We start from the raw sequence: 10,506 nt of genomic DNA, 5'->3' as shown, positions 1-10,506 counted from the left end.
AAGAGTCAAGCCAGTTTAAGTCGTTTTACAGGTTGCATTTAGTTAATTTGGCTACTTCCTATGTTGCATGCATAATGCATTAGCCAGGTTAGTGGAGTAACCAACCTGCATGTTTTGTTTCCTTCTCCTAATCTTTTGGTCATGTTAGCTTTCAATTACCCTTTAAATATTGCAATGGTTTTCTGCATTAAAAAAAATCGCATTAGAAAATTGCCCCAAAAGTCTTCTCTACAGGCTACTCTCAGTCTGCTCCGACTCTCCTTTGCCAAATTTTCTTCCTTAGTTCGTGTACCTTATATTCTTCCAAAATCCTATCCTTGCTAACCCCATTTACCGAATTAATTTTGATGTTTAACATTCTCAATCAGCTTCTGGCCAGCTGCTTCCTTTTCCTTATTCCATATAGCTTTCCCATTACACACTGGAAACATCTTTTTCTTGGGCCGATCACCAAATCTAGTGGTCAAGCCAGAAGAGGGTACTGTTCCTACACCCAACTATCACCTTTGTGTCTTTCCTTGATTGTATTAGAATTTGGCTCCAAACTCCAGTTATACCTATATTTAGCGGGGACTGAGTTGTTTGCTACTTATTCTACAAATCAAGCGTATAGATTCGGTATGACTTTCTATTTGTACAACACGTTTGAATTCAAGTTTATCTATCTTAAATAAAAACCAATTCTTGAATTTATTATTAACTTTAAAACCTTTGCTAATTAATGTTATAGGAAACAATGGATTTAGGGGGTGATTGGGATTGCTTCTTGAAACTGCTAATAAATTTATTAACTTATTAGTATATATATTAAAAAAGGTGATTTTCTCACAAAAACACTATTCATTTTACTATTCAATTTAATAATATTTTATTTTCTTATTAATTAACTTTACTATATATTTAAACACTATTCATTTTACTATTCAATTTAATAATATTTTAATTTTTAATTAATTAACTCTACTATATTTATATATATCTAACTTAAAAAAAATTACATGAAGATATATACACTATCACCTGGTTTTTATTACCTTTAATTACTTTTTTTTTTCAACTAATTAAAAAGATTTAACAAACAAAAACTTTAAACTTTAAACTTAAGTGTCGGTTTTACATGTTTTATTTTTCGGGGTAAACTATTTTTTTTAACTTTGTTTTCGTATTTGTTATAGTTGGTCTTACAATGATAGAAAGTTTTATCATGATTAAAAAATATCCCATCATGGTATGTTTTTTATATCCACGCTTCGACGTTTTGCGCCTTTAAAGTATGTTTTTTTTTTCCTTAAAAATTCATGTTTACGAATTTTATGTTTGTGCCACGATACTAGCAAAAATTTTGCATCGGTTTCACAACTATAGCGTTCCGGTTTTTTTGGTTTTACATATGATAATTTGTTGTATTTTGGCACTGAAAGGTTTTATTTATTTTGTTTAGTTTTCAATGTTGTAACTGATACACGATGAATTTTGCGTCAACTCGCAACGCGTTCGTGGTTTAACGTTTCTACGTATGTTTTTTTTCTCCGGTTCAATGGTCCCGTCGCGAAGCACAGGCCTAAATCCTAGTTAAGTTAAAAAAATGTTTGGGGAAGGTGGCTCTTGTTACCCCTCTTAACTTTTTAAACTTGTTAATGGGAGGAAAGGAGTTATTGAGAAGGGGAACATACTTCTCAAAACTCCTTTTTAACTTTTTTCAAAGTCAAAAGGAGCTTAAAATAAATAATACCAAACATGTCCAAGTTTTAATCCAATTTAAAGCTAAACAAGGTGAGCTCTCCCTGTATATGTGATTTTATAAATCAATACATACACAAATAAAAAAATACAAGTCCTTATTTATAGCTAAACAATACAAGTCATTATTGTGCGATATTGTTGTATTAACAAATATGTATTACTATGTATTTTTAGGTTCAATAGTGTTTTAATTGCATATATTCATATTTCTGTATTGCTATATGTGTAGTAGTGTTGTATTGTATGCAAAAAATATTAAAAAAAAATAAAATGAAAATCGATGTAAGATGTGCATTAATGTTGTATTACACATACGTACTAATGTGTATCCGATGTCTATACTAGTCTTATATTGCATATATATACAATAGTTTTGTATTCTATGCAATACAACACTCTTGCATATATGCAATGCATACTATTACATATGTGCACTACACCGTAAATGTTACCGACGAGGTTTTTTTTAGGAACAATATCAACATATTAGAATAATGAAAAAAATAAAGTATATTTTTTATAAAAAAGTTAAAAATAATTATTTATAAGTTTTTAAGTTTTCTCTATAAAGATAAGTTTTCATTTGAACTCACCCATATATATATATATATAGTGAAAAGACAAGGGTACATGCACCGATCAGCCGGTGTCCCGATGATTGAGTGCTATGTGCCTTATGTCCAAGGCTTGATGCAAAACTACTATCGAGCCGGGGGTCTCACCGGAAGCAGCCTCTCTATCCTTATGGGGTAGAGGTAAGGCTGTCTACATCTTACCCTCCTCAGACCCTACTATAGCTTTGCTATTGGTGGGATATACTGAGTACGATGATGATGATGATGATGATGACACTAATGCTTATCGTACAAATACGTACGCGAATTCCGTTTTTCACTAATCGATCCATGAAATCACATCCAAACATCTCAGAATCGTCAATACATATCCAATCAATCATTGCTTCACCGAAAAAAAACAGTTTTGGATGGTTAATCGATCAACTTTTCACTTTTTTTTCACAAAGACGGTTTTTGAGCGTTTAAGGTTTTGTGAGCGTTTTAGGTTTTTGCCTTTGAGCGTCTCGCGTACCTACCGTACGTTAAGCATTAGCGTACAGTAACTGCACCCTATATATATATATATATAGAATTAACGTGCTAAACGTGAGAATTAAGTAGAGTAATTATATATAAAAGTAGAGTAATTATGTAATTACATCATAGAGTAATTATTTTTTCGATTTTTTTAGTTATTTTTTTATTAAAAATTTTTGTGGTTTTTTTTACAAAAGTAATGTGTTGTAAGTGATTGAGAGTGCACCATAAAGATGTGGGGAATTGATCAACGGGTTAAGAAACTTTTTTGGAGTTTCCCGATGAACCCTCCTAAATATATATATATATATAGTTTTTATCTTTTAAAAACCACTTTGAGTTTTAAGAACTTGAAATAACTCAACGTACGTATATGAAACATTTTTTACCCACCAAGTCGACTTTTTACATAGGTATAATGGATGTTTAAATTAGTGTAATCGTTGTACATCTTTATTCTCTCTTCTACTCCAATTTTTAATCAGATTTAATCTCAACCACATAATCTAACCTATTTAATTAAATTTATGGTTAAGAGTAAAGTTTTTAAAACTCAACAATTCTCAAATTGTCCCTCCAGATATATATATATATATATATAAGGGACGTATCTTGCGAGAAGTGATATTACAGCGAGAAGTACGAGAAGTGAAGGTATAACTCCATTAATCCTTAATTTCACATGATGGTCCATACATACATGTAGGTTGGTTGTATTTATGTCTTAATTACACATTCAAACCTATCTACAAACATATAAATGTACCGAGCCACATTCAAACCTATGTACCTGCACACATACAAACATGCATACACATATACAAACATACGTACCTACATACATATGCACCTACACAACGCACCTACACATAAGAAAGGGAGTGAAATTAGAGATTAATGGAATTACACCTTCACCTCTCGCTGTAAAAAAACTTCTGAAATGATCCAATATATATATACGGGTTCCCAATTCTTGATCATTTCTTCACATCATTTTTGTACACTCTCGATCACGTACATCACATCATTTTTGTAAGGAAAAAAAACCCTCAAAAAAATAATTAAAAAAATATAAAACAGAAAAAAAACCAAAAAACAAAAAAAAAACCAGAATGTATATGTAGCATCGCAGATTACAAAAAAAATAAACATAAAACTCGGTTTAGCCTTCGAGTTTTGATTAGCTTTTAGGGGTTTTTAGGTCTTTGGGTAAGGGTTAGGTTTTTTAGGTGGTTTTGAAAGAGGGGGGGGGGGGGGGGTTCTTGTACACGTAACGGTGGAGAGACAACAGTAAAAGGAAAAATGCATAAATAAATTATTATCGCCACATTGAAACTCGCATTGTCCTGTATACGCATAAAAGTATTATTTGTTGATGTTCATAAACACTAAATTCCAAGAGATAACCATATGTTGGTTTTTAATATATATATATATATATATATACTGAATATGATGCTGTTAAGCGTCTAATCTTAAATATAAAACGTTCCAAACTACATCGTTTTGATCAATTATTACACCAAAGCTATCCATTTTTATGTCATATTTCTTTAAATAAATTCATTTAAAACATGCATAGAATATAAACAAAATATTATAATAATTTTGTTTAACTTCCCTTCTCTTTCTCTTGATTCACACATCATCTTCCTTGTATATCTTCTCTCGTAATATTGTCCTATTTTATTTTTGTATATATAATTTAGAGAACTTTGTAAATCCCCACTCATTGTTTTTTAGATGTGATATTTAATTTGTAAATTCTTTAAAACATTATATTATGAAATCAATTCAATAATTAGCTAGAAAACATACTTGAAATTTGAATTCCTTTGACGAATACTCAATTTTAGTTTTGGATTCAACCAAAAAAAATATTAAACAAAGGTTTCAACAAAATTTTTAATCTCATTTTCGATGGTTTCGTAGCGACATTGGATTGAAGAAAAAAAACGAAAGTTTTAATGTAAGATTAATGAAAACGACGTAGTTTTGAATGCTTCATATCTGAGTTTAGATGTTTAACAACCCCATATTCACTTTCCCTTATATATATATAATTATTGAATTTACATTAAAATTATAACGAAACATGTTTTTTTACATGTAAAATATTAATAAGATTTGTTGTTTTACGTGATAACTGTTAATGAAAAGTGTTATTTTACATATTAAATATTCATTTTTACATATAAAATCTTAAAGAACTGTTGTTTTACATGTAAAATGTCAATAAGATTTGTTATTTTACGTGTAAAATGTTAATGAACAGTGTTATCCCCTAAGCTAAAAAACCTAAACCCCCTAAAAACTAAACTAAACTTGAAACCGAGTGTTTTTTTCTTTTTTGGAATGGGGGATGCTAGATGAACATTATAGTTTATTTTACTTTTTTTATTTTTTTGCTTTTTTGAGTTTTATAATTTTTTCAAATTATATTTTTGATTTTTTTGGTGTTTTTTCCTTACAAAAATGATGTGATGTAGGTAATTGAGTGTGTACCATTAGGATGTGGGGCAGTGATTAAGGGTTGGGAATGGTGTTCCCCAGTTTTTGGCTGTTCCTTTTTAACGACATTTGAAACTACCCATAATACTTGAGTGAGCCTTCTTGAGACGTGATGTCAATCGTTCATACTGATTTGAGCACCGTTAAGGAGGAAAGAAGATCACCGTAGAAAAACCTCTAAGTTTGGTTTTAAATGAGACTATAAGATCCCAAGTTTTAATCATTATTCTCGTGCCATTAGATCATAAGATTAATACCAACATAGTTTAAATTTGATTTGTGATGTGGTTTTAATATTTTAGTAATTTACATTATCGACTCTTTTATTAAAAATATAGTGTAACACAACAGCCTCTGTAGTTATCTAAGGGTAAAATTATCATTTCATACAAATTAACTGAAAACTTAACATAAGTTAGGCTTACTAGTATAATATTGAAACCACAAATTTTTACTTTTAAACCTTACTAGTTTTGTTAAAGATAGTCTATCTGCTTTCACTAAGACATGTTTGCAAGAAGGCGGTAAGACTTCAAATTCATTACTTAATCAAAACTACAACAACCTATTGTGTAATTAACTCTATATATTATTTCTATATAAACTAAACAAGCAAGCGCAATATAAGAGATGGATTAATTCAACTTACAAAACTGTGGTCTTCAGAGAGAGAACAATGGAGGTAGAGAGAGAATCAGTGAAACTAAGCCTGACTAATGAGCTTATCAAAGCAGCCTGCATTCTTTCAATGAAAGCTCATAGCAAATGTAGAACAAAACGTATGAAACGAAATACAAAGATATAGAAAAAGTATATTGAAAATGAACTGACAAAAAGCTAATTTCATATATTTTTCTTTATGAACTTGACAAAACGAACTCATACTATGGTGTTGAACATAAGCTATAGGTATTAGCATTTATATATTTCCCCTTCTTAAGATCATTTATTACATATTTTCCTAAATTATGAAGTAGTCGTAAATCAAAAACAGGGACATATTTGATCAACTTACTACTTACAGAACTGTGTTAATTTTCAGAGAGAAAAGAACGGAGGCAGAGAGAGAATCAGTGAAACTAAGCCTGACTAATGAGCTTATCAAAGCAGCTTGCACTCTTTCCATGAGAGCTCATAGCAATCAATATTATCTGACAAGCAACCATCAGGGTGCAGGTGCTGCTTCATCTGCGTCATCAGTTGAGGTTTTAATCATTGCATTTAAAGGATCAATGGAGGTTGACGATTTCTACCAAGATGATCATTTTGGAGAAACTAATGTTGATTGTAATATGTTTCCGTCTCTCCGGCGTATCGGAGAGGGTCAACTTGCTAAAGTCAACAGATCAGTTCTTCGAATATTTCAGGATCTTTGGAACAATCCCAGGTTCAAGGCCAAGGTACAGTTGACTTTCAGTTTCTGAGATATAAATTTTTGGTTTATATTTCATTGGTTCATGAAGACCTAAAACTTTAAATGTGGATTAATTACCAGGTGGAGAAAGCTGTAAACGAAGGTAAACAGATTTTATTCTCTGGACATTCATCCGGTGGTGCAATAGCAAGTCTTGCCACGCTGTGGATGCTTGATGAATACACAAGAAAACAAAAAACCAGACTTCCAATTGGCTGTGTAACTTTCGGGTCTCCCCTAATAGGTGACAGGACCCTCACCCACGCGGTCCGGCGAGAAAAATGGGCGGGTCATTTTACCCATTTTGTCATGCAGCATGACATTGTTCCTCGTATAATGCTAGCTCCAAAAGCATCCATTCGAGACCACCTACCTAGTATCTTTCAATTCTTCCAACACAAAGTCCGCCCCATCACCACTCAAAAGTCCGACAAAGTTGCAAAATTATTCAACATAAAAACTCCTGACAAAAAAACCATTGATCTTGATCAGATGGTAGATGATAACCAAGCTATAGATTTTTTTGAGAATGTGTTGATTAATGCATCAACTGTTGCAAGCCATGATGCATTTGATTTTATGGAACCATCAAACTCAATAAAGGAGAAGCTGTCTGTTGACTTTGTAAAAGTCAGCCCTTACAGGCCTTTTGGTATTTACGTTTTCTGCACTATAGGTGAAGAGTTGGGCCCATCTGCACCCAGACAACAGCTCGTTGTAGAAAACCCTAATGTTGCTCTACAGTTGTTGTTTTATTTCCTGCAGTTACCCAACGAAGATCAAGATTTAGCTGAATTTGCTCTTCAAAGTTTAACCGAAAGTTTTGGTTATGAAGAAGAACTGAACAAGAACGGATTACATTTGGAAGAAATGGTTTATCTGAAAGACCTTAATGAACACTTGTGGATATCTCATGGCACCACTGGTGATGCAGTTCGTACAAGAAACAAAGCGTTGTTTGAACTGGTGAGTACAAATTTAATCACCATTTCAAACCATCTTCTTGATTTTATTCCTGGATCTAGAACTAATCTACATATTCATGTCCTTATAGACTGCAAGTGCGAAATGGTGTTTACTGGCAGCGGAAGAGGCCGAGAAGAGGAAGAAAGAAAACGAGGATCAAATTAAACAAAACATGAGACTTTATAAATCAAATCAACCCAATAAGAGACCAAAGATCATTGAAGATTTGATAAGCGAGATCCTTGAATACAAAAAAAAAACACGATGTTGGCCAAATTGACTACTATGAAGCTTTCAAGCTTCATAACGAGGACGACGACTTTAGAGCTAACGTGAATCGTTTAGAACAAGCTATGATCTGGGATGTAGTTGTTGCAATGGTGATGCGTAAGGACCTGCCTGATGAATTTGAGGTGTGGGATGAGTTGGTGGATTTAGCAACTCGGCATAGAAGACTTTATGAGCCGTTGGACATTGCAAATCATTACAGGCACTTTGACATCTATTTCCCTTATTTCAGTGTTAGACCAAAGAGGAATAAGTTTATACAGAGATGGTATGAACATGCAAATGCAACTGGTTTTGAAGAAGTTTCCGAGAGTAATTTTGTTGCGAAGGTTGAAGAACTTATAAAACCGAATAAGAAGACGTTTGAAGAGGTTAATAAAGGTTTTGAGAGCATAAAAAATAAAGTTGAGAAGTGGCAATCTGATGAGAAAATAGCATACGGAGATGTGTATTGGGGAGACTCTATTTTATCCAAGTTGGGGGAAAAACTCGCATTAGGTTGTTAGCAAGGTATGTTTGTATGAATGAAACTTTCAAATGCGAAAATTTGCCGTGTATGGTCAAATGATTGATTGAAATTGTTGTGTGATTTGATTGAAATTGTTTTGGATCAGTGATATTTGTCGAACACTACCAATACGTTAGGGTCATAGGGTGGAGAGAGTGGTCATTTCCTCATAGAGATCATGTATGCTTTTCATCTTCTATAATCCTAAAACATATTGCAAATGTAAACTACCATATTTAATAAGAGTCCATAACTTTCAACAATTAAAGTAAATAAGAGTCTCAAAACGTTTCAAAACAAAGCTCATAATCCTTACAAAACCACCAGACGCTCACACAAACAAGAAGACTAATTTGCCCTCGGAGCGGCCAACTACACGCTCAAGATAAGATTATCATAACCATACTCGTTAAGTTTAGCAATCGCCCACTCACCATCTTCCCGTCTCACAAAATTAACAAAACCGAACCCTCGGCTCATCCCGGTCTTCTGGTCCATAGCAGCATAAGCCCGAGACACGTTCCCAAACGGTTGAAACTGTTGGTAATCAAAGAACTCACAATAACTGGTGATTTACGGGAACGTTAATAACAATAAGAAGAGAACAATAATCTATATTGAATGGAAATATATTATAAACGAATTGAGTTTTACAACAATCAGAGGGTCCTATTTATAGTTGCTGAAACAGTTATATCAGACGGTTTTTATCAACAACCGTCATAAACTCTAACTATCTTAACGGGCCTGTTTATAACAATTACAAATCTGGCCCTTTCACTAATAATATTTACATAATAAACTATTAACTTATATCCTAAGTATTAATGTGATTAATACTTAAGAAACAACTCACGCAAGTCAGCCTCTCGGGTATCCTCAGAAAGGTTGTTCACCCGAACCGAATTCTCATCGTTCCTACGCCTCATGTCGGCCCCGCCTGTAGCAGGGGGGCTGCACTGTCACGCCTGGTGGGTGGGACGTATGCACCGCTTTTGGTGGGACCAGAAGTGGTTGGGTCTGTTGGGTTCGGGTTAGGCTTCGATGGGTTGGGCTAGGTCCTTGTAGGGGCACTTTGAGGTCCAGTGGTCACCTCTCGTGCCACATGTTCTGCATAAAGTATTAACATTAGAGTCGCGCCTCCTTTTGACATTTGAGCCAGTGGGTTGCCTGATGAGGTTGACTCTTCGGCTTTAGTGCCTGTTTTCTTTTGGAACGACCAACTAAGTAACGCCGGGTACTCCGTACGCGGCCCCCATTGGTTAAAGACGGAGCCCCTAGCGGCCCACCTATTGAGGGATTCTCCGGATAAAACCTGACCCCCACGCCCGCCAAACGACACGACAGCGAGGAGCCGGTAAAACCGGGTGAGATCAGGACTCAAACCCTGGCAAGCCATGGTCATCCCTCATATCTCCCATATAAATTGATGATAGTTAGGTTTGAACCCCATACCTCTCACTAGTAAAGTGAGTGCTCTACCAATGAGCCGCATCCAATTTATATTAGTGCCTTTTTGTCACACCCTCAAAATCCACTAACGGAGTTTTACCGTCAGAGGGTGTGAACTAACAGGATCGGAATCATTAGTTACAATCAAACACCATAAATAAAGTTTTCAAACAACCAAGACATCAAGTCTTAAGTATAAATGCGGAAGCGTAAATTGTAAAGCAAAAAGTTTGCCCCACACAGGACGACTTAAAAACCCAATTTATCAAGATAATAATTAAAAGAAGTTTCTAAAGCAATGGTGTTTAGCAAATGCATGTACCTATACCGCGCGCCCGCCTCGGCTACCTGAGAATAACATACTAAAAGTGTCAACACAGGGTTGGTGAGTTCACAGGTTTATATATATAAAGTGTTTGCATTTGCGTTTACGTTTGCGTTACCGGATAGTGTTAAGTCAATTATATATCAATAGGTAGCTAACCTATCAAGCATGTATTACTAAGTGTTCGACACCGAAGCTGACTGTT

At 34.1% G+C, this 10,506-nt stretch overlaps 1 pseudogene; it reads left to right on the top strand.

Annotated features, from left to right (window-relative positions):
* Positions 1-6,314: 6,314 nt before the first annotated feature.
* On the top strand, positions 6,315-8,522 carry LOC143563299 (protein EDS1L-like; annotated as a pseudogene).
* Positions 8,523-10,506: the final 1,984 nt, after the last annotated feature.

This window comes from Bidens hawaiensis, unplaced genomic scaffold, assembly GCF_021521415.1.
Source record: "Bidens hawaiensis isolate Kalapana, Puna unplaced genomic scaffold, B.hawaiensis_p1.1 tig00021354_1, whole genome shotgun sequence".
Classification (NCBI taxonomy): domain Eukaryota; kingdom Viridiplantae; phylum Streptophyta; class Magnoliopsida; order Asterales; family Asteraceae; genus Bidens; species Bidens hawaiensis.
The sequence above is the reverse complement of the archived record's forward strand: the minus strand, read 5'-3'. Positions and strand labels throughout refer to the sequence as shown.